Below are 23400 nucleotides of genomic sequence, written 5' to 3'. Positions count from 1 at the left end.
TCACCCTCCTTGTCCCATTCCTAAAGGCCTGTGACTCCCTCTTCCCACTGCACTTGGGATCTCTTGCTTAACTTACTCTGGAAATCCCTTTAAGTCTACTCATGTGGTGACCCCCAATTCCCTTGTTTCTCTCTTCCCTACTTTCCATGACCTTTGAGAGAGCCATTTCGTGGCTCTGACCATGTGAACTTTACCTCTACTGACCCTGACAGTCTGACCCCCTCTAATCCTGTGGACTACACCTGGCCCCAATGTCTCCTACTCTTGATGATCACGTGATTCTCATCCTGACAAACTCCATTTCCTCCTCCTCCAGTGGTTCTGAGGGCTTCTCCCTCGTGGACCCCAATCCAATGACACTGTAATCTCCACAATCCTGATCCCACATTGATGGCAGCTTCACTCTCCACTGCTATCCCAGAAAACCCCATTCCTACATAGTTATATTCTCTCTATACCAATGTACTTCTTGCCAGTTTTTTTATTCCTTCGGCACAGCCTCTTCATCTCAGTTAACAATCATTCTGCTTAAATGCCTGAAGAATTTACCCAAGAACTTTTTTTTTTTTTTTTTTTAGCATAGTAGATGTTTCCTGCATGGTTTATCTCCTCAGTCATTGTCCACAGGACTCTGAGAAGTTGTAGGAATATGCAGGTTCAGACTCAAGGCCCGGCTTTCTCTCCAATGTTGTGGAAAGGGACTGTACATCATTGGGCAGAGCCCTACCCAAGAACTTTTTTATTTACATACAATAATTTTAGATTGAAAATAAGAGTTAATGTATGATAATTCTTAATTAAAGGCAATTATAGATTCATTAAACAAACTAAAAGGAAGTATTCAACAAATGTTAACTGAACATAGCTGTTTTCAAGGTTGAAATCATGGGAGAGACAGGCACTATGCTATGCAGGGGTTTTGTTTCTGACACCATTTGACTATGATCATATTAGGAGGTTCTCCCAACTCTTCCTGAGACTATATTCCAGAGTAAAAAAGGGAAACTATCCTGTTCAAGAACAACTTTGCTCTCTCCACTACTAACACAGAAAACCATATTTCTTCATAGTCATCTTTTTTTTTTTTTTCCCTTCCTGTTCCAGGATTTCTTTTGGAGACATGAGTGGTTTGACCTCTGAGTGAGAGTGTGTTTGAAGCCCTTTAATGGACAAAGATAGCAGAATCAGCACTTTAATCTCCAAGCACTGAAGACCCAAGTTTTGGACTGCTCTTCCCTGGATTATTTCTTTTCACTGATGATGGAGTGGTAGACAGTGTGCCTATAAATGGAAGCCAATGGATGCTCTTATGTCCAACATGAAGCAATTACCTTCATTGTATCAGGACTTATTTAACTCATCAGCTACATAAGCCTTTGTTTCAGAAGGTGTAGGTTTCAGAATGGTGATTTATTTTCCCTTTCACAATCTTGATTGATTTTACAGTGTTTTTCATCTTTATTCTGATCATAACCCTATGGTTTATATAGTGTGAAGTCTCAAGGGTGCCTCCTGATAAACATTTCCTTACAGTTGTTTAATTTAGTTTTTGCTACATACATGTTTTAACTTTTCAAAAATACTCACCAGAGGATATTTTTTCCATTGATTTTTAGAGCAAGTGGAAAGGAGGGTGGGAGAGAAATAGAGAGAGGAGAGAGAGAGAGGAAGAGAGAGAGAAGCATGGATGTGAAAGAGATACTTCAATTGGTTGCCTCCCACATGTGCTTGACTATGGCTGGGGATGGAACCTGCAACCCAGGTATGTGCCTTTGACCAAGAATCAAACCCACGACCCTTCAGTGTGCAGGCCAACACTCTAACCACTGAACTTCACCAGACAGGGCATGAATGTTTTAAATTTTCATACAATTGGATTTTTCAGTACTTTCTTTAATATTGTCTGACTTTGGTTTTATTATAAGGGCTTTTTCACTGAAAAATTATAAAATATTCAAAACATTTTTCACTTCTATGCTATATTTTATGGTATTTTTTTTACTTTTTAGAATTTTACTTTATGTAAAGTATCTAATCGAATAAAAGAGAAACTTGCAAATTGACCGCATCTCTGCTATGCCTCAGCCATGCCCACCAGCCAATCAGAGCAACTATATGCAAATTAACCCAACAAGATGCCGGCCAGCAGCCACGGAGCTGGAGCAAGCAGGAGGCTTGGTTGCCTGGGTGATGGAAGAAGCCAAGCTTCCCGCCTGCCCTGGCCTGCTGTGGCCTCCACTCATGGCAACAAAGTTTCAATTATAGAAGATAAATAAATCCCAGATACCTGCTTCCAGTCAGCCTCCACTGGGAGTTTGGGTAGCTGGGGGCCCTGGCCAGCCTGCAAACAGCCATCAGCCCCTCACCCAGGATGGCCACACCTCATGGGGTGAGGGTCCCTGCTGAGGGGCTTGGACAGCCTGCAAACAGGCATCAGCCCCTCACCCAGGCTGGCCAGGTGCCCCAGAAGGGACCCCCACCCTGAGGGAGTGTGGACAGCCTGAAAACGGCCCTCAATCCCTCACCTAGGCTGGCCAGGAATCCAGCGGGGACCCCCACCCTGAAGGGGCTGTGGCCAACCTGCAAACAGCCCTCAGCCCCTCACATAGGCTGGCCAGACACCCCAGAAGGACACCCACCCTGATCCAGGACACACTTCAGGGCAAACCAGCTGGCCCCCACCCATGCACCAGGCCTCTATCCTATATAATAAAAGGGTAATATGCGAATTGACCCTAACAGCAGAACGACTGGGAATGACTGGTCACTATGACACACACTGACCACCAGGGCGCAGATGCTCAATGCAGGAGTTGCCCTTGGTGTGAGTGTGCTCCCAGAGCGGGAGCTCTGCTCTTCCACAAGCCAGTCTGAGGATGTCTCCCGCCTCCTCAGCAGCACTAAGGATATCCGACTGAGGCTTAGGCCTGCTCCCGCTGGCAAATGGACATCCCCCGAGGGCTGCCGGGCTGCCAGAGGGATATCTGACTGCCATCTTAGCCTAATCCCCCAGGAGCGGGCCTAAGCCGGTGGTCATCCCCCAAGGGGTCCCAGATTTCGAGAGGGCACAGTCCGGGCTGAGAAACCCCCCAAGTGCACAAATTTTTTGCACCAGGCCTCTAGTGTGTATGTATGTGTATATATATATATATATATATATATATATATATATATATATATCCTATCTAATAATTGACAAACAGGGTAATTTACCATACCTTCGCTACACCTCCCATGGGCTAATCAGCGTGGTATGCAAATTAACTGCCAACAAAGATGGCAGCTAATTTGCATACTGCAGGCAGGGTAGGATAGCAAGCCACCAGAGGGCCGCCATCCAGGGCAGCCCCAGAAGACCCAGAAGCTGGCCTGCCTCGCTGTGGGGGACGCCCAGGCCAGGACCCAGAAGACACAGCAGCCGGGTCTTTTTTTTTTTTTTTTAAATTGTGTAATTATTTATTACAAATAAACGGTGGTTTCACATCTGTCAAAAACGGGTCCTGTTTTTACATGTGTGTGCAGGTTCTGAATGTACAAGAAAGGGTCATGTGCTTAGTTCGTCCATGCAAAGCTCACAGGTACATTACTAAATACAGTGGGGCCTTGACTTACGAGTATCCTAACGAGTTTTTTTGAGATACGAGCCTTCTCTCAGCTGATTTTTTGCTTGAGTTGCAAGCTCAAAAAAATTCGGATTTTGAGCCAGCTTCAGATACCCCACCACTAGTTGGCGCAGCGAACGTCACAGTGATGTGACATAGGAGTAATTTGAGTTATGAGCTCTGTCCCGGAACGAATTAAACTCGTAAGTCAAGGCCCCACTGTACTTTAAAAATAGAACGATCTTTTTTTGAACCAATCTGTTTAGATTCAAGATTACTAAAACAGTATGAAACTAATGAAATACAGTGATAGGAATTAGGAAGTGCGACACTGATGGTTCTGGGCATGTGAAGGGTGAGGGACAGAAGGGTACACGTGGTCTTCCCTTCAGTTCTGCCGGAGAGATGAGCTCTGAGGGCCCGAGCTGCTCCATGCCCAGAGGAGGTGGGTGTGGTCAGTGGCTCTGTTACAGAACTTCTTGCCAAGCAGAGACCTTACCTGACCCACAGGAACCTTTTTACTCCAGAAAGCAGGAACAGCCAGTTCCCAATGGGCATGGGAAAACCAGTGTCCCCTCCTGTGCATGGAGTCCTGATGAGGTGACAGGGGAGGTGGGCAAGGGGAGCAGTGCAGAGTTGTTAGGCAGCTGGAGTAGAAGTGGAAAGGCCATGAAATGTCCACAGTCCTGGCTGTGCCCACGGCCTGGGCTGCTCCTCCAGGCACTGGCTGAGGGATTAGGGCTGATTCTCTCAGGAAGGGAATATTCCATGGGTGGAAGATTTACAGGCTCAGGGTGGGCCGTGTGTTAGTTTGGGGCAAATCCCTCAGCATTCCTGCTGCCAAGCCCTCAAAGGAATGAGGCAGAGGCACCCCTCACCCCCAAGACCCCTTCATGGACATTTTAGCATCTACGTAATTTTTTTAATCCCTTCAGGGAGACTTTCTATCCTGCAGTCCCATCCCACCCACTGTTGCTATTTGTCTGCCAGCTGGGTCGAGCATCAAGGGGAAAGAGGTTAATACTCACTGAAAGACTATTGATCCTACTGGGAAACCGACCTGTTTACTGTACTGTTGTAAATATCATACCCTTTATATCCTGTATATTGGCTTCTTTTAAATAAAGTGAAATGTCTTAGAAAAAAAAGGCAAGGCAGGGCGTGACCCAGAAGACCCAGAAGCCGCCTGCTATGGTAGTAACTCTATCAGTAAGCACTCTGAAAGTCAGTGGCATAAATGCACCAATTAAAGGACAGATTATGAGGGTAAATCAAAAACAAAACCCACTTTAAATATAAAGACACATATAGATTAAAAGTAAATGATTTAAGCTGCAGCCTGTTTTGCTCAGTGGATAGAGCATTAGCCCGTAGACTGAAGGGTCCCAGGTTCGATTCCAGTTAAGGGCATGTACCTCAGTTGCTGGCTTGATCCCCAGTCCCTATCAAAGCATGTGCAGGAGGCAACCAATCAATGTGTCTCTCCCTTTCCCTTCACTCTCTCTAAATTCAATGGAAAAATATCCTTGGGTGAAGATTAACAAAAACAAAGTAAATGGATTAAGTAACATTAAAGAGATTACAATTCCAAATTCCAATAATGGTTATGTTTAAATTATTAACACCTAAGTAATTGGGTGAAGGGTACATATAATATGTTGTAGTATTTTATAGTTTTTTTTACATGTATGAGATTATTTCAAATTAAAATATTAAAAAATTAAAAATTAATAAAATATTAATTGAAGTGTATCTGCATTACATGAAAAATCTCCTAATTGCTTCTAGCATAATTTATTAAATTGTGCTAAAATTTACAAGGGTTCAATTGAAATATATCTTAATTCTAAATGATATAATAAAAAATATATAATAGTGCAGTTATAAGCACTTATCTGAAAATAAAAATTTAAAGAAGTGACTTTAAAGAAGGGATTAGCCAAAGAAAATATATGCACAACCCATGGACACAGACAACAGTATGGTGATGGCCAGAGAGAAGTGGGGGGCAAGAGCTGGGTAGAGGGGGCAAAAAGGGGGAAGTAGGGACATCCTATATAATAATAATAAAAGGCTAATATGCACATTGACTGAACGGCAGAATGACTGGTTGCTATGATGTGCACCGGCTATCAGGGGGCAGATGATCAATGCAGGAGCTGACCCCTGGTGGTCAGTGCACTTCCATATGGGGAGTGCCACTCAGCCTGAAGCTGGCTCATGGCTGGCCAGCGCAGAGGTGGTGGCAGGAGCCTCTCCCACCTCCATGGTCGCACTAAGAATGTCCAACTAACGGTTTAGACCTGATCCATTGGGGGCCGAAGCTTTAGTCAGACATTCCCCAAGGGCTCCCTGGCTTCCAGAAGGATGTCTGACTGTAAGCTTAGGCCTGATCCCCCAGGGAGTGGGCCTAAGTCGACAGGTGGACATCCCCCAAGGTGTCCTGGACTGTGAATGGGCACGGGCTCGGCTGAGGGACCCTCCCCACCCCCCACCCCCCCACCCCCGAGTGCACAAATTTTTGTGCACCAGGCCTCTGGTTTATATATACATATATATACATATATATATATATATATATATATATATATATATATATATTATTATCTCAAGTAATCACTACACTTTTATGAGGTGGCATCATTTTATAGAGAAAAAAATGAAGGAGAGAGAGACTAAGTAACCCATCTGGGGTCATACAGCAGGTAAATGGTGGAAGCTCTATGCAAAACCAAGGAGTCTAACTTTCACATTTGTGTTCTTCACCACAATGCAAGTTGGCTTGCTCTAACTTACTAAACTTGACTTATATCTACTAACTTATTCCCTCACTTTAAATTGCCTTTGCCTTCTTGCTTCCTCTTTTTATTTTTGTTAACTTTTTTTATTGACTAAGGTATTACATATGTGTCCTTATCGCCCCATTGTCCCCCTCACCCCCCCCCCCCCATGCCCTCATCCCCCTGTTGTCTATATCCATTGGGTGGCTTATATGCAAGCATACAAGTCCTTTGGTTGATGTCTCCCTCTTACCCCCTCCCTCCCCTACCTTCCCTCTGAGGTTTGACAGTCTGATCGATGCTTCTCTGGCTGCTTCCTCTTTTTACTGTTTACTGGAATAAGTTTCCTAATAAATCCCTTGTGAATCTAAGTCTTAGACCTGCTTCTCTGGAACCTAAGACATATTCTTCCATACTGCTAAAGAATTGTGATAGTGACATTTGTACATCTTTGATTGATTAATTGTGTTTGAAATAGCTGTAACTACTGATGAAGAACCAAGGGCCTCAATATCTTGAGATGCATTTTGAGCTATGAGTTAAAATCACATTTATTTTGTTCTTAACTGTGATTTGCCAAAAAGTCCTTGTTGAATATTCCTGCCAGTGAAGCCCAGATGAGACTATCTGAGCCTATCAATGTGGTTATACTGAAATGTTACTCAAAAGCAAAGGAATAAGGAAGTTGGGAGAGGAAGTATAACATAGTAACTTAGAGTATACTTACTCAGTATATGGCACTAAATGCTTCTAAATAGCAATTCATTTATTTTCCCCTATTTGAGAGACAGGGTACTTGAGTAGAGAGAGATTAAATTACATGCCCAAGGTTTCTCAGGCACTACAACTACTGCAAAGACAGCAGATTAGTAATTATCATGACAGTGTCAGTGATAGTATACAAGCTTTCCTTCACTCCTTGTCCACTTACATAGCACACACTACTGTAAATGGCTGAATTGGTTTCTGAGACCCTAGTGAAGGGCTAGAATGATTAAGGAGGATTACAATTTTGAGGGAATGGGGAAAATGGTATGTTTCATATGTCTTTCCACATAGTCCAATGGAAGAGCATACCAAACTTGAGGGGGTCATCTTTAAACACACCGTGTTGTAGTCAGCTCAGGCTGCCATAACATAATACCATAGACTGGGTGTCTTAGACAATAGAAACTTATTTCCCATAGTTTTTGAGCATCTAAGATCAAGATGCTGCTGATTCAGTTCCTGGTAAGGCCTTTCTTCCTGGCTTGCAGATGGCTACCTTCTTGATGTGTGATCTCATGGTCTTCCCTTGGTTTATGCATGTGGGGAGAGAGAGAAAGAGAAGAGAAAGAGAGAAAAAGAGAAAGAAAAAGAGAGAACCTGTGGTGTCTCTTCTTATTAGGGCACTTGATCCCATTATGAGAGCGCTGCCCTACTGAACTCATCTCACTCTGATTATTGTAGGGACACAAACATTTAATCCATAACACACCCATTCCCTGGACTTTCTCATATTTTTATCCTCTAGGAGACAGAGAGAGAGAGATCTACTTCAAAACTTCTCAGTGCAGGCAGACCACTTTTAGTAAGGCTACCACTAACCCATTGCAGCTGCTACCTCTAATGAAGTCACTCCAGAAGGAAGAAGGATTACTAAATTAGACCAGATTTTCCTGAATGGGAATAGTATAACAATGCTGGTTCCTGGAGAAGAAGAATCTGAATGGATTTCCTTAATTTATGCTAGTTTCTTTTTTGTCTCGCAATGACAACAAAATATGTATTTTTAAACCTTTCAAGCCCAGCAGGGGTGGCTCAGTGAATAAGCATCGACCCATGAGCCAAGAGGTTGCCTGTTTGATTACCAGTCAGGGCACATGCCAGGATTGTGGGTTCAATCCCCAGTAGGGAATGTGCAGGAGGGAGCTGGTTAATGATGGTTCCCTCTCATTCATGTTTCTATTCCTCTATCCATCTCCTTCCTCTCTCTTACAAAAAACCAATAACACACCATTTCATGTCTGGATTATATGAAGCTAAATTTCTCATTAAAGGGGAATGCTTTGAAGAGGCAATGTATAGGCCATCTTTGTAAATTAATCATGTTTATTGTGGAAAAAAAATAACAGTTCTTTGAAGATAAAAATAAAGGTGTTTTTGGTTAAAATAAAAACACTGCAGTGCAAGTTTTCATCTTCCTTTAAGAAACTTACAACTTATTCGTGATGTTTGATTTTGTCTTAGAATCTATCACCCTTCTTGCCACATATCTAAAGGCCTGATTCCTTCGTTCCCACTGCATTTGGGATCTTTTGCTTAACATACTTTGGAAATCCCCACGACCTATGGATGTGGTAACCCCAATTCCTGTTTTTATGTCCCCTGCTTTCAATGACTTTTTAGAGTCCCAATCCATTGACCTTGTCTCTATTCACCTGCAAGTCTGACCACCTCTAATACTGTGAGCTAAACCTCGACCCAGTGCCTCCTACTCATGGTGATCCTGTGCTTCTCCTTCCTGCTGAATCCATTCCTTCTACTCCACTGGTTTTGAGGGCTTCTCCCTTAATGACCCCAACCCAATGCTATTGTAATCACATTAATCTCAATCCCTCTTTGAAGCCAGAAAAACCAGTTCCTACCTACTCTTTCCTCTGTTTCCATTTATTTCGTGTCAGTTTTTTTTTAATCTCTTCAGCACAGCAGCACAGCCTCTGAATCTAATGTGTGTGTGTGTGTGTGTGTGTGTGTGTGTGTGTGTGTGTGTGTGTAAAGACATTTAGCTACAAATTGGAGGTGGCAGGAAGAGTGGGGTGGGAGCCAAGTGGTCACATTTTGGGCCTCTTCTCTCTCTCTTTGCCCTCCTGGGACTGTAACCTCCTCTTGGAGGTGCACCTTTGCTGGGACAATTTTGACTGCAGGTGAAGGAGCTGCCCACAGATTTAGTGTTCACCTTGAATAGGTGCTTCTAGTTCTTTTGCATCTCCTCAGGGTTCAGCTTGAGGACATTGACAATCTGCTGTGCATCCTGGAGGCTGTCTGGAGAGGTGAGAGGGGCTGCAGACTGGGTCAGGCATGTCCTGGGGCATCAGCTGCTGCCCAGCTGGCTGCTCACTTTTGCTTCAGGGCTTTTACAAAGGCCCTGCTCACCACCTTGTGCCCCCATCACAGTGGTCTGGGTCAGGTATGTGGCTGATCCTTACAGGGAAATCCTTGATGGCAGCACCACCTAGCATTTTACTACACGAAGACCAGGTGGTTCCACACACAACAGAGGCAAGCTGGGAGTCTCCCTAAGTGTGTGTGACCAGAGGTTTTGAGAGGTGATGGATAGAAACCCAAGAATGAGTTGGAGACATATGGTGACCACTCTGCCTCAGAGGCACAGGCTCTGGCCTAAATCTCATTTAATAATCACACTGCTTAAATGTCTGAGGAATTTATCAAAGGTGATTTTTATTTATAGACACCAATTTTAGATTGAAAATCAAAGTCAATATATGACACATGATACCTCTTAAAGCCATTCTAGGTTCATTAAATAAATAACAAAAGCATCAGCAAATATTAATTGAACATTGCAGTTTTAGGGGGAGCTGTCTTGTGAGAGCCATGGACCACGCTATGCAAGGGGTTCTGTTTCTGTCACCATTTGAATATGATCATATGAGGAGGTCCTTCCAGCTCTTACTGAGACTATTTTCTAGAGAACAAAAGGGAAACTATACTGCTCTAGGACACCTGTTTCCTTTATAAATTTCTGTTCAAGGATTTCTTTTGCAGACATGGGTCCTTTGACCTTAAACTGAGAGTATGCTTGAAGCTCTTTGGGGATTCAAAGAGGAATCAGCACTGTCTCCCAGCTCTGAAGATGCAAGTTTTTTTACTTCTGTTCATTGTTTACACTGGCTATGGAGGGATAGAGAGTGTGCCTGTAAAGGGAAGACATGGATACTCTTATGTCTAACATGAAGACATTTTTTTTGTATCAAGATTACTTTCAGTCATTAGCTTTGAGAACCAGCATAAGTCATTGTTTCAGAAGGTGCAGGTTTGCAGACTGGTGATTTCTATCTCCTCTCAAATTCTTGGTTACCATCAGAGTTTGTCATTTGTATTTTGCTCATGAACCTATGCCTTACAGTGTGAAAAGTCACAAAGGTGCCTATTTTAAAGATAAGCATTTCCTTATATTTTGATATATAAAAAATATCTTATTGAAATAATCAGAATCTAAAAACTATATATCCTTTGCTATTTTATTCTTAAAGAAATAGTTTTTAAAATTATTAATGGAATAATGAAATTTGACCCTTATTGACAGCCTTGATTAAAGTGGCCCTTCTCACTTGCTCATAAACATTGTTCCAAAAGCCAGTTCTCCTTAAGCTTTTCCAAATACTAAACTTTGAATACCTAAGCTCTTATGGACCTTAATTTTGTTTTTTATTTCAGCATGGCACTGGTAACTTCCAAGATGCCAGAGAATATGAGGATGATACTTACATGAGAAAAACAATGATTCAATTTTAATTTTCTATATTTGCTTAATAATGTTTCCTGAATTGATACAGGCTCTGCCAAGTCAGTGTTATTATTTCCCAGAACAGAATATGTCTAAATATCATTATGCTTGGGAATCATCTTTCCAGCAATATTTTTCCATTCAAAGGTTAGTAACTTTTTTCCCAAGATTTCAGAGGCAATTTGTAGCATCCAGCCAAGAACTATATATGCATTTGAAATGTTCATATAGTTAATCTATAGAAATTTGTAACTATGTATAAAGTTTTTGGTTTTCCTCTATGAAAACAATTTTGTCTGGGACTTTATAAAACATTACACATCCTATCTAATAAAAGACAAAAAAGGTAATTGACCATACCTTCACTACGCTTCGCATCGTCTAATCAGGGCGATATGCAAATTAACTGCCAAGAAAGATGGCGACTAATTTGCATACATAGGCACAATGATGGGAGGCAAAAGGGGAAGGACAGAAGAACAGTGATCGGAAACCCAGGTGGCAGACAAGAGCCGGGTGGCAGGGCAAAGGCGGCCCTGGGGGCTGCCTTTGCCCTGCTCCCCAGCCCTGGATCAGAGAACTGGGGCTGTCTTTGCCCATCCCCCAGCCGGTCATTGCAATTGGAAAGCCGGGCCGCAGGCAAGGCGGCACCCCCAGGATCCAGGAGCCGCCTTGCCTGTGGCCCCTGATCCTGATCGAAATTGGAAAGACAGGCCGTAGGCAAGGCAGCCCCCTGGGACCCAGGAGCCCGACAGCGAGGTCTGCAGGTGAAGCAGCGATCAAGCTATGAGGGGGAGGATGGGGGGTGGAAGGAGCTACAGGAGTAGCTCTGGCCGGAGACTGAAGACAACTGCCAGAGCGAGGAGCAAAGACTGAAGGCTCCAGCCACAGTGAAGACTGTGTCCAGAGTGAAGATGGAAGGCGGTGGCCAGAGTGAAGGTCTTGGTCCTGGGTGCCAGAGGAAAATTGGTGCCAGCAACCAGGGGAAGGGAAAGCCTATTGCATGAATCTTTTCATGCAGCAGGCCTCTAGTTTAAAAATAAAAAGCATTCAGAATAATAGCTTAAAATATGAAGTAGGAATTTTAAATAGATATTGTTAGATTTTTATTGTATGTTCATATATTTTAGTAATTTGTTTTTCAACCAGAAGGAATTGAGATAAAGAAAAAGGAAGTCCTTTTAACAGGAAATCTTAAATTCTTTATTGTTTAAAGTATTACATATAGTATTACATATGTCTTCTTTTTCCCTCATTGACCTGTCCCCAGCCTCCCTCACTACCAAGCACATACCCTCACCCCCACCCCCCAGTGTCTGTGTCCATTGGTTATGCTTATATGCATGCATACAAGTCCTTTGGTTGATCTCTTATGCACCCCTCCCCCCTCTGCCAACCGGCCCTCCCCTGCCTTCCCTCTGAAGTTTGACAGTCTGTTAGATGCTTCTCTGTCTTAAATTCTTGAAATGTTAATTGATTTATATTTAGCCTTCTCATTTGAAAAATGGAAATAAAGTTTCTCATTGTGAGGAGTAGGTATTTTTGGATTGTTCAGGTACTGTGACTGTTGTTTAGATTCTGGTGCTCTTTTGTGGGCATTGAGTATTATTGCTTTTTCAAGTCATCAAGCACATTTTGTTTTGTGATCTTGGTCCATGCATTCGGGATTTTACCTTTATTTGTAAATTTTTTCTCATATATTCCTTCTAGGTTTGATCTGAAGCGACAGACAAACCATTTCCAGTATGGCTGGGTGGATGTGTCTGGGGTGATGCTCCATGTGGCATATTCCCCTCCTGCCCGTCGATAAGACTTAAATGAGATATCACGACCATTTAAAACAAAAGAATGATTACTTGCTACCAAACTAGTACAGCAGTCAATGTTAAAGTGGTTTGTGTTAAACCATTCGCCTCCACAGACAGCTTTAGGACGGTGGAAAGGAACACTGTGGTCTCCGTCATGGTTAGGGATTGTGTTTGTACAAATTGCTCCACAGAAGGGACACTGTTTCCAGCAGCCACAGAGATGCTCAGAGAGCATTTTCTGGATTTCAGGAACCACTACTTCTTCAGGCGCACTGAAACGTGTCTTTTCTACTAAAATCATTAAGTCATCCAAAGCTTCACTCATGGTATTTTTGAGACACTCAATATTATTTATCTCCTGGTGTTCAATGCTCACCAAGTCTTTTCTTGGAAAGTTCAAGTTACTCCCCAAGTGATCACAGAACAAATCCAACCACCCAGACACAGTGCTGCTTTTATGTTTGGCTATTGCTGTGGATTCATGAACAGCTGAGAGGATGGCATTCTTGATGTCACGTATAATTGTTTCTAAAAAATTCTTTATTTTGTTATTTTGTTTTAAACAATATATATATATATGGTTTTGAATGTAATTCCTAAAAAATGATTCAGGATTATGAATGTACTCCCAGTAATCATCAAAATTTTCTTTTTCTGCCAGGGAGATAAGAACGTGTTTCTCCAGGTTAGCCCTGTTTCCATTGAATGCTGGGCAGGTAGCTCTCATGTCGCCAGCAATTTTAGGGGCCATTTTTTCTGAAATCATGTCATGGACAGCAGGAGTGAGTTTTTCCAACAGAAATTCAACAAATGTTTTGATTGAGATTGCTCCTTGACAAGAGATCTTAAAACCCATGAGGAAATAACCTTTCTTGCTTTCCAAATAACTTATAGGATCATTTGCTTTTTTGAATGTCCTATGCATCTCCTTAAAACTCTCAACTGCTCTTTGGAATAAATACAAAGATAAGTCAATTTCGTACTTCTTTGTAAATGTGTATCTGTCTTTAGTGGGTGAAGATTTCACCTCCTCTTCTATTATTCTCAGGATTTGGTGGAAATAACTCGGGTCGTAATCATGTTGGTCCCTCTGAAGGTTTTGAATATTTTCATTGTATTTTGAAATAATGTGGTTAGTAGTCCTATTTATGGACTCTTTATCACTTACTTCAACGTTCCTTGTTAATATGAACAACTTTTTGCTCATTTTGACATGCTTTTCATAATTGACTTCAAACTCCTTTTGAAACTTAACCTTCATTCTATTCACGATGTCTGCCTCCTGTTTAAAATAGTCCAAAAGGATATTTTCAGAATCCACATCAATGTCAGGCTCTGTGCCTAGAGGGGCAGTTGAGGACACATCACAGACCCATTTTTTCCAAACTTCATTGAATTTGACATGCAGCTCTTCCTCGCTCAATTCTTTATCCTTTACAGTTAAAGCCAATTCTCGGCTTCGTTCCAATAATTCCTTTTCATAACTTGACTTTTTGTTATCCAGTATTGCTTGATTCTTTTTGTAACTGATATGTTCTTCAGCTTTTTTTTTGCTCTCAGAAATAAGTGTCTCTTTAAGTTTTATTAGTTTAGTTTCAAAACTTGCTTTCCACTGAATAATTATCTCACTATCTGAATCTTCTTTAAAATATTTTTCCAGTTCTTGCTGGATGGTTTTATATTTTTCTGTAACTGGAGCCTGAAGAGTGCTTGCTGTGAGTTTCTGGATTTTCCCATTCTTAATCTGGTTGATGAGCTGGTTCTGCAAGTCTCGCACATAAGTCCTCAGCTCCCAGGTCCAGGAATTATACATAGTTTCCAATTTGCCCATGGCCATGACCTCTCGGGTGTTCCTGAAACTGAAAATAAAGTTCTCATTCAATAGGGCTCTCCACAAATCTTGAACTCGCAATTTCACATCTGAGATCTTCAGGATGCTTCCTCTAGACTCCTGTTTGGCAGCCATAAGAATTCTCCTTTTCAGATCCTGGACATTGTGGCTGTAGCGAGGATTGGGAGGGGCCATTGGGGGATTGCCATCCCAGAGGTGAGCAAAGTAGAAGACATCAGTATTGACATCAAACTTAATGATATCACCAAAGCGGGTTACATCTGAACACTGTTCTTGCTCAGCTGCTGTTGCTGCCATTTCATCTAGTCTCTGCTCTAACCGCCTCCTTCCTTCCATAGTTTGGTCTTTAGCTGTGACTTCCCCCACATTCTGATGGACAAAAAGGCAACTTGGGGAGATTTTTACTTGTTTCATCCTCATAAAGGCTTGGACAACTATTTCTAGAATATCTTGCATTTCTGATGGATTTTCCCCAAAAATATTGATCAGAGTCAAGTTTCCAAGTCCAATGACAAAGGTTGCCAACTCATTGTCACGATTTTTGGATTTGTTGCTGAGTTCAGGGGCCCGAAGGCCTTCTGTGTCCACAATAAGCACAAAGTCAAAGCCCAGTTCCTCTGTGAAAGTCTCCTCCACCTTCAGGAGCTGCATGTAGGCTCCCCGGGTACACCTCCCAGCACTGACCATGAACTGCAGCCCAAAAAGTGCATTCAGCAGAGTGGACTTCCCTGAGCTCTGTAGGCCAAGGACAGAGAGAACAAACAGCCGTTTGTTTCCAAGTTTCTCAGAGACCTTGTCAAAAAGAGCTGCCACCCACTTTACAGGCACATATGAAGTATCCCCATCCATCAGCTCAATGGGAACACCAGATATCATCAGATCTGCGGCAATCTGGGGAAGGTAGAGATAAAGGATATTTTTAGTGGGGGAAGCTTCTTCCAGAGCTTCATAGATCTGGCCAACTTCTCTGAGAAATTGCTCAATTCCCAATGTACAGTTATTAATCTCTGTGGAGATAGCTTCTATCTCTTTTTGCCAGCTTTGGATATCAGGGCTCTTTGGTGCCTTTTGCCTTTCTGTTTGTATCCGTGACAACAAATTGTTTTTCTTTTCACTCAGTTTTTCCAAGTGTCCTGCAGTCATGTTATCCAAAAACACACTCAGCCATTGCAAAAAGTAGTGTGTGGGTGGAGTTTCTGAATGATTTTGGAGAATTTCAAGGAAAGAATGCATCAAGTCATTGAGAGGAAAGGCTCTGATCAACTGTTGACTCCGTATACTTTGTTTTTCTGCCTCAATCTCACTCTTATGTTGTTCAATGCTTCGATTCCCTTTTTCTCTTAGATGATAGAGTTCTTTGTCCTTTTTACACCAACGATGCCATAGGTGTCCCTGAAGGGGCAGTAAGTTTTCCTTCACCTGAGATATATTCACTTCTCTCAGGAGAGCTATCAAGACCTCTGCCTTTTCTTTGGCTTCCTTGCAGTCTCTCTGATCTTTGTCAATAAGGAATCCTTGCTTGAGAGCAACTGGGATACAGTCCTCTAAGCTGAGAGCAGTGTGCGGGAGCTCCAGCAAATGTCTGATTGCAGTAACAAGTTCCTCTGTTAATTCTGCTTCATTTCTGTTCCTGAGACCAATAATCACTGTTTGTTTAGACTTATTGGTCATTTTATTTTCTTTATTATCAAATAAATATATCAAAGGTCTTGGTGACTGACTCAGATCACGAACAATTTTTCTGTTGTCTTTATTGTCGTCAGAAGTTGACATGAGGACAACAATGAGAGAAGAGACCTCCTGCAGGAAGGTGAGTTGCTTCTTATGTTCCTTCGCATCTCCATGGAGATTGGTGAAGGTCACGCAGTTGTCAAATCTGTCCTCATCTTCTCCCCCAGGACAGAACCAGCAGATTTCCACCACTCCCCCCATCAAGAGACAGTCTTTGGTGCTCCCTCTGCAATGTCGGTGGAAAAAGACGTCATGTTTTCGTTTACTGAGAAGACAGTTCATGATCTGAGATTTGGAAGCTGAGAAGCCATTTCCAATTCTTATAAAGGACACAATGGGGGTAGAGACATGACACATCTGCTTATTCTTGTGATTGATCTTCTTCTCTGTTGGTGATTTCCTTACTTCCTGCCAGCTCCTTCGAATTTGACTGAGAGACCAGAGAGAGAATTCAATTTGAGAACTGCAGGGATTAGGTATGAGAAGAGGGAGTGCAAACTGGCAAATGGAAAGTTTGGACAAAATATACTGTCTAGCAAAATAATCTGCACAGTGAAGAATTGCTATTTGAATATCCATGGGGTGAATATGGGGCCTAAGATTAGTATCTGAAGGATTAATGGGAGTATCACTGTCTTCAAACATGTCTTCATATGGATCAAAAGCCTCATTTTCCTGATTTGAGGCACTAGGATAAACTTTATTCTCTGTGTTTTCATCATTTCTGAAGATCAGGTATCTCAGCTCATAATCCAGCACTTGTAGCTTCTGAAGGAAATGTAAGGGAAGCTCCCTTTCAGACCCAGGTTGGGTGTTGTATACAGAAATCTTGTTGATCAGATGGAAGTTACCTCTGCTCATCCTTTTTGGGTAGTAATGTTCTAGGCCTAGACACTGGAGTAATTTTAGGAATGCTGCATGTTCTATGACTTCACATTTGCTCTTTCTATTATCATGTGGTTCATGGGATTGCTTCTTTTTGTGGAAAATACTTTGCAAGTTATTTCTTATCTCATCCATTTGCAATGAAGAGATGGTGAATTCATAATTACCATCAATGAGCAATCTCAAGTCTTTCTCTAGGTTTTCCCAATCCTGATCTGCCCCAGGTTTGGAGAGGACATGGACAACTTCTTTTGACAAAGATTGGCCCAGGAGATGCCTTATTAATGCCAAGCGTTGTGTTTTCTCCTCTGGAGAGATAGCCATGACTCCAACGGTAGCTGTCAGACCTGTGAGCACCAGGAATGCCTGAGCTCTGTTTGTGCAAATATTTCTGAGCTCCTGGTATTTATCTTGGGAAGTTTGCATTTCATCCAGTAGGAAGTCTAACTCCTCACACCCCAGGAGATACTGAAAACTACTGTTTACCACAAGATATCCTGCACCAGCTGCAATTTATAGTAGCAAGAGCTGTATGTCTTGCTGCTCTGTTTTTCGGAGGTAATTAGAAAAGCAACCAAGAGACGAGCTGACCTCATAAGTGGCCTTTCTTTGAGCTTCTTTCACTGTTTCTGCAGACTCATATTCCATGAAGTCATTGTGACTTTTCTTTAAGATTTTAATTAATTCAGAAAATTTGGAGATGTTGATGTGCTCTTCCTCTGACTGACTGGAAGACTCACTGCATGATGAAATGAGCCTGAGGAAAGTTATTCACACTGTAGATGTGAGGATCCGAAAGGCTGTGTAACTGTGGAAAGAAAAGACACTTAGCCTGTATCATGACCTTAGGAAGTGTCAGACACCTCAAAAAAAGGGGGGGGGGTAAGAGTACTAAAGATGCAAGTCTATGTCCTGGCAGGTGTGTTGAAAGGTTACAGCATTAGCCTGCACACCAAAGGCTCATAGGTTTGATTACTGAACAAGGGCTGTGCCTGGGTTGTGGGTTTTCTTCCTGCTCCCAGTTGGTGTGTGTGTGTGTGTGTGTGTGTGTGTGTGTGGCAACCAGTGGATGCTTCTCCCAGTGATCTCTCTCTCTCTCTTTCTCTCTCTCTCCCTTCATCCTGCTCCTCCCTCTCCCTCCCTCCCTCTGTCCCTCCCTTTCTCTCTCAGAAAAGCCATGGAAATAATACCCTCAGGTGAGTATTAACAACAACAAAAATATGCAAGTCTTTAAAGCTTCTCATTCTTTCATTTCATTGTTTTATAAAATATACTAGAGGCCCCGTGTATGAAAATTCATGCACTGGAGAGGGGTCCCTCAGCCTGGCCTGCCCTCTCTCACAGTCCAGGAGCCTTCAGGAGTGGGAGGCCACCCAGCGATCAGGGCAAGGTGACACCCCATCACACCTCTGCTGTTGCCACTGCCGGCAGTGCAAGCCTCAGCCGGCCCTGGTTACCTGAGCCTCCGGTGGCCCTGGGCAGCTGCCATCCAAGGCTTGCCTGCACCCTGGGCTGGCCCTGTGCGGCTGCGGGGCTGAGGGGACTTGGGGACTCCGGAGGCAGGTACATGGAGCAGCCGGGCCTGCCTGGGGGTGGGCCTGGCCATGCCATGCGCCTGCCACCCCAGTGGGGCTGAGGGGACTGGGCACCACCATCTTGTAGCTGTGGGCATCGCCATCTTTGTAATCAGGTGAGGGTCAATTAGCATATTCCCTCTTTATTAGATAAAATTAGTGTTTTAAAAAAAATTGGTGTGTGTTTGTGTGTGTGTGTATGCCTCCACACGTGCACACATAAGACATCTTTGTGGGTATTCTCAACATGGACTGCTTTTGTCATTTTCAGGATAAGTTATAACTTAATAGCTTGGCTTTTGGAATTTCCTATATAAACAGAATCAATTGAATGGAAAATATTATACAGACACCAATTCTATTCCTCAATTAGTTTCTATCAAACCTGTGTTGAATGGTTCCCTCATTCTTTTTGTCACTTCTTGTGCCATTTTATAATATTTATTTACTCTCCTGTCCTTCAAAATACAGTTCTTGATATCAGCATTATGGTGCATAAGATGTTTCTCTTTTTTGTCTCCCATTTTATAACAATTAACTAGAGCCTAGTGCACATAATTTGTGTGCTGGACGGGGGTCACTCAGCACGGCCTGTGCCCTCTCGCAGTCCGGGACCCCTCGGGAGATGTTTGCATGCTGGCTTAGCCTCAATCCCCCCCCTAAGCCAGCAATCGGACATCCCTCTTGCAATCCAGGATCCCTTGCTCCTTACAGCCCACCTGTTTGTTTGCTCCTTATCACTTGGCTCACTGCTCCTTAGTGGGAGGCTCCTTACCACTCGACTCGCTGCTCCTTAGCACTGCCATGGAGGCGGGAGAGGCTCCTGCCACCGCAGCTGCTCTTGCCAGCCATGAGCCTAACTTCTGGCTGAGCGGCCACTCTTCCTGTAGGAGCACACTGACAGGGGGCAGCTCCTGCATTGAGCATTTACCCCCGGTGGTCAGTGTGCATCATAGCAACTGGTCATTCTGGTCGTTCCACCACAAAGGTCACTTAGGATTTTATTACATAGATTAGACAACTATTCACAAACAAACGTGCCCCTCTGTGGGAATTTTGGGCTCATGCCAAAGGATATCAAAGAAATCTTGCCCACTTGTTCATATATTCATAGGCAGAGGACTTCAGTGTGGACTATGGAACCAGCAAAGCCAACAATTCTGCCCAACTGTCTTAGAGTGGTTGGAAAAAACCTTCTTAATGCTCACCTAGGCAGATGCCCAAAGATGAGAGAGAATTTGCAGAAGTCCAATCTTTGCAAGGATAGATTGCAGCATGATTTTGGAGACATTGCGTAGGTTGAACTATCCTATGGCAGCAATTTCTCCAGTGTGGAAAAAGTGAGAGGTTAGTGAGCACCTGCTACCCAAGTTGTGTGGGACATGGCTTGAGAAACACATTGCTTTCCAGCAGCACTGAGAGTACTGTGGCAGGACTTTCATGACCACCAGGAAGGAAAATATGGGAAAGAAGCAGAGAAGAATATCAAAGGTCATTAAAGGGATAAGGTTCCTGCTGATTTTGCTTGGACTTCAGCAGGAAGGCCTTTCATGACTGAGAGAACCTTACCTGCGGATCTTCCTTCTAGGTCAGCAGCTGCTAACAATTCCCCAAGTGCTAAGCCTGAAACTCCCCTTTACTGCGGCCACCCACTTGTGTGCACTCCTGTGTTGAGCAGTGAGAGCTAATCTGGAAAATGTGTGGAAGCTGAAAAGCACACTAGGATCTGTGTGCAAGTGAGAAACCACACACTTGGACTACAGCACCACCTTCTGGAAAACAAAAGAGAAGTTTCCAGTAGCCAGTTTGGTGTGTTGTAAGAAGTACAGATGACTTAAGAGAGAGCCATAAAAGTGGATTAGGTGTACCTATAGAAAAGCAGAGAAAACCCAGATATAACAGTTCCGATAAACAGAATAGCCCATCTGAAGGCACTAGTAAAGATTTAAGATGGTGTTTGCTACTTCAAATGAAAAGCAGGAGTTCAAATCAAGGACATGATAAAGTAAGGAAACACATCATCCTTAAAATACAATAATTTTCTCATAACCTAGCTTAAAGTCATGAAATTCTGTGACTTGGCTGACAAAAAATCAAAATGACTTTTTCAAAAAATTTAAGAAACAACAAGACAATTCAGAAAGAAAATTTAACAAAATCGGGGGAAAATATGTGAACAAAATGAGATATTTAGCAAAGAAATAGATATCATTCTGGAATTGTGTAATTTAAATTTAATGAATGAAATAGTAAAGACTATAGAGAATCTCTGTTTCAGAGTAGAGGAAATAGGAGATAGAATAAGTGAGTTAGAGGGAAGACTTTTGAAATAATCCAATTAGCAAAGAATAAAGCAAAAAGAAAGGGATCCAAGATAGTAGCAGAGTATGTGGAAGTTACACTTAACTCTTCCCAGGTTCAAACCAGAATTACCACTAAATTATAAAATAATCAACCTGAATAACTAACTAAAGATTATCTCAACAGAAAACTCATAACTAAGGATATACAGAAGAAGCAACATTGAAATTAGCAGGAAGGATAGGGACACAGAAGAGGCTAGACCCCGCCTAAGTGTTGTATTTGAGAATCTGGAGGGATATAGGAGTAAGGTGTAAGGCGTCTCAATCTGGCCAGCCTGGGCCTGTTGTGGTGCAGACACTCTCAGAAGGCTCTTGAAGAGGTCTGAGCAGATTCTGGATGGTGGATATGAATGGGGACAAAGTATGCTGTGTGGCTTTGGAATGAGGGCAATTTTCCCCTTGCACATCCAACTGGCCCCACTGTTTTTGTGCAGCGCGCTCCCTCCACATGGCCAAATCTTGGTCTGTTTTAGCCTGATGATCTCTACTGGCCTCACCTTGAAGACTTCCCAACACCCTGTCCAACCACAAAGTTCCACTGACCCCTGGCCGGTGCCTCAGGTCTTGGTGTACCCTGAAACTTGCTGAGTGGCACCCACCCAGCATAGGCACTGGGTTTGAATCTATATCAACATGTTGAATATCACTCGCCCCTATCTGGTACTCACTCAGAACCTACCTAACTCAACTTGTGTATAGCCAGAAGCTCTTTCAGTGACTGAGCCCCTTGGGGGATATCTGACTACCATCCCATGAAAGATGTAGCAGCACTCTATGCAGCAGGCAGCCAGAGAGACGCCCACGATGGGCCGGGCACTGCCCGGCTCAGAGCTCAGCCCTCTGACTGCTCTCTCACTGCTCTTTAATGCTGCTGTGTAGGCAGGAGAGGCTCCCATCACCACCGCTGCACTTGCCAGGTGTGAGCCTGGCTTCTGGCGGAGTTGCGCTACCTCTGTGGAAGTGCACTGACCACCAGGGGACAGCTCCTGTGTTGAACGTCTGCCCCCTGGTGGTCAGTGTGCGTTATAGTGACCGGTCATTTTAGTCGTTCCATTGTGATGGTCTCTTAGGCTTTTACAGATAATAGATAAGAGAAAGACAATTAGTTACCTACTAGGGAGCTCCCATAAGGCTGTCAGAGAATTTTTCAACATAACCATTTCAGGCCAGAGGGGATTGGCTCAAAATATTCAAAGTGAAGAGAAGCAATGATCTACAACCAAGACTACTCTAGTCAGTAAGGTCATAATTTAAAATGAAAGGAGAAATAGTTTCCCAGACATAAAAAAGCTAAAAGAATCTATCAACACTAAACCAGTATTACAAGAAATGTTAAAGGGTCTTCTTTGGGAAGAAAAGATAAAAACTTTTAAAAAACTAATAAGAAAATATGGGGCAAAAATGCTCACTGACAAGGGCAAATAGTAAAAGTAGTAGACCAACCAACTATAAAGCTAGTACAAAAGTTTAAAGAAAAAAATAGGCAGATCATGTGTAATTACAACAATCAATTAAGGAATTACATACACAAAAAAGCAAAAAATAATGACAGAATCTTAAAAGTAGAGGGGTGAGTAAAAATTGTAGTTATTTTAGAATATGTTAGAACTTAAGTAACCATCAATTAAAGATAAACTGCTATAAACATATACACAAAGCACATGTAAACCACAAACCAAAAATTCATGAGATATACAAGAAATAATAAAAGTAATCTAAACATATCATTATAAAAAGTCACTGACATACAAGAGGAGAAAGCAAGAGAATAAGGAAAGAACATAGAAAAACAACAGAAACAATCAGAAAACAATAAAATGATAACATATTTATAAATAATTATTTTGTATGTAAATAGACTAAGTACTCCAATCAAAAGACAAAGGATTCCTTGAATAGATAAAAATACAGGACTCATACATATGCTGCTTATAAGAGACACACTTCAGATTAAGAGACACACAAACTGAAAGTAAAGGTATGGAAAAAGTTATGTTATATGAATGGAAATGAAAAAAAAGATACGGTAGCAATGCCTACATATGACAAAATAGACTTTAAAATAAATGTGTTAATGAGAAACAAGGACGTTTTATAATGATAAAGAAACCAATCCAAGAACAGTATATAAGTCTTGTAAACATCTACACACCCAACATAGGAACACCTAAATATATAAAGCAAATATTGATGAACATAAAAGGAGAGATTGACAGTAAGACAATAATAGTAGGAGACTTTGACACTCCTCTGACATCAAGAAATAGATCATCCAGACAGAAAATCAACAAGGAA

The 23400-nt window shown here is 42.4% G+C and overlaps 2 pseudogenes; both read right to left on the bottom strand.

The window, feature by feature from the left end:
* Positions 1-584: 584 nt before the first annotated feature.
* On the bottom strand, positions 585-767 carry LOC118659674 (annotated as a pseudogene).
* Positions 768-12309: 11542 nt separating this feature from the next.
* Positions 12310-18174, bottom strand: LOC118659668 (annotated as a pseudogene).
* Between the last annotated feature and the right edge of the window lie 5226 nt (positions 18175-23400).

Source organism: Myotis myotis, unplaced genomic scaffold, assembly GCF_014108235.1.
Source record: "Myotis myotis isolate mMyoMyo1 unplaced genomic scaffold, mMyoMyo1.p scaffold_m19_p_66, whole genome shotgun sequence".
NCBI lineage: Eukaryota > Metazoa > Chordata > Mammalia > Chiroptera > Vespertilionidae > Myotis > Myotis myotis.
This window is presented reverse-complemented; position numbering and strand designations above follow the sequence as displayed.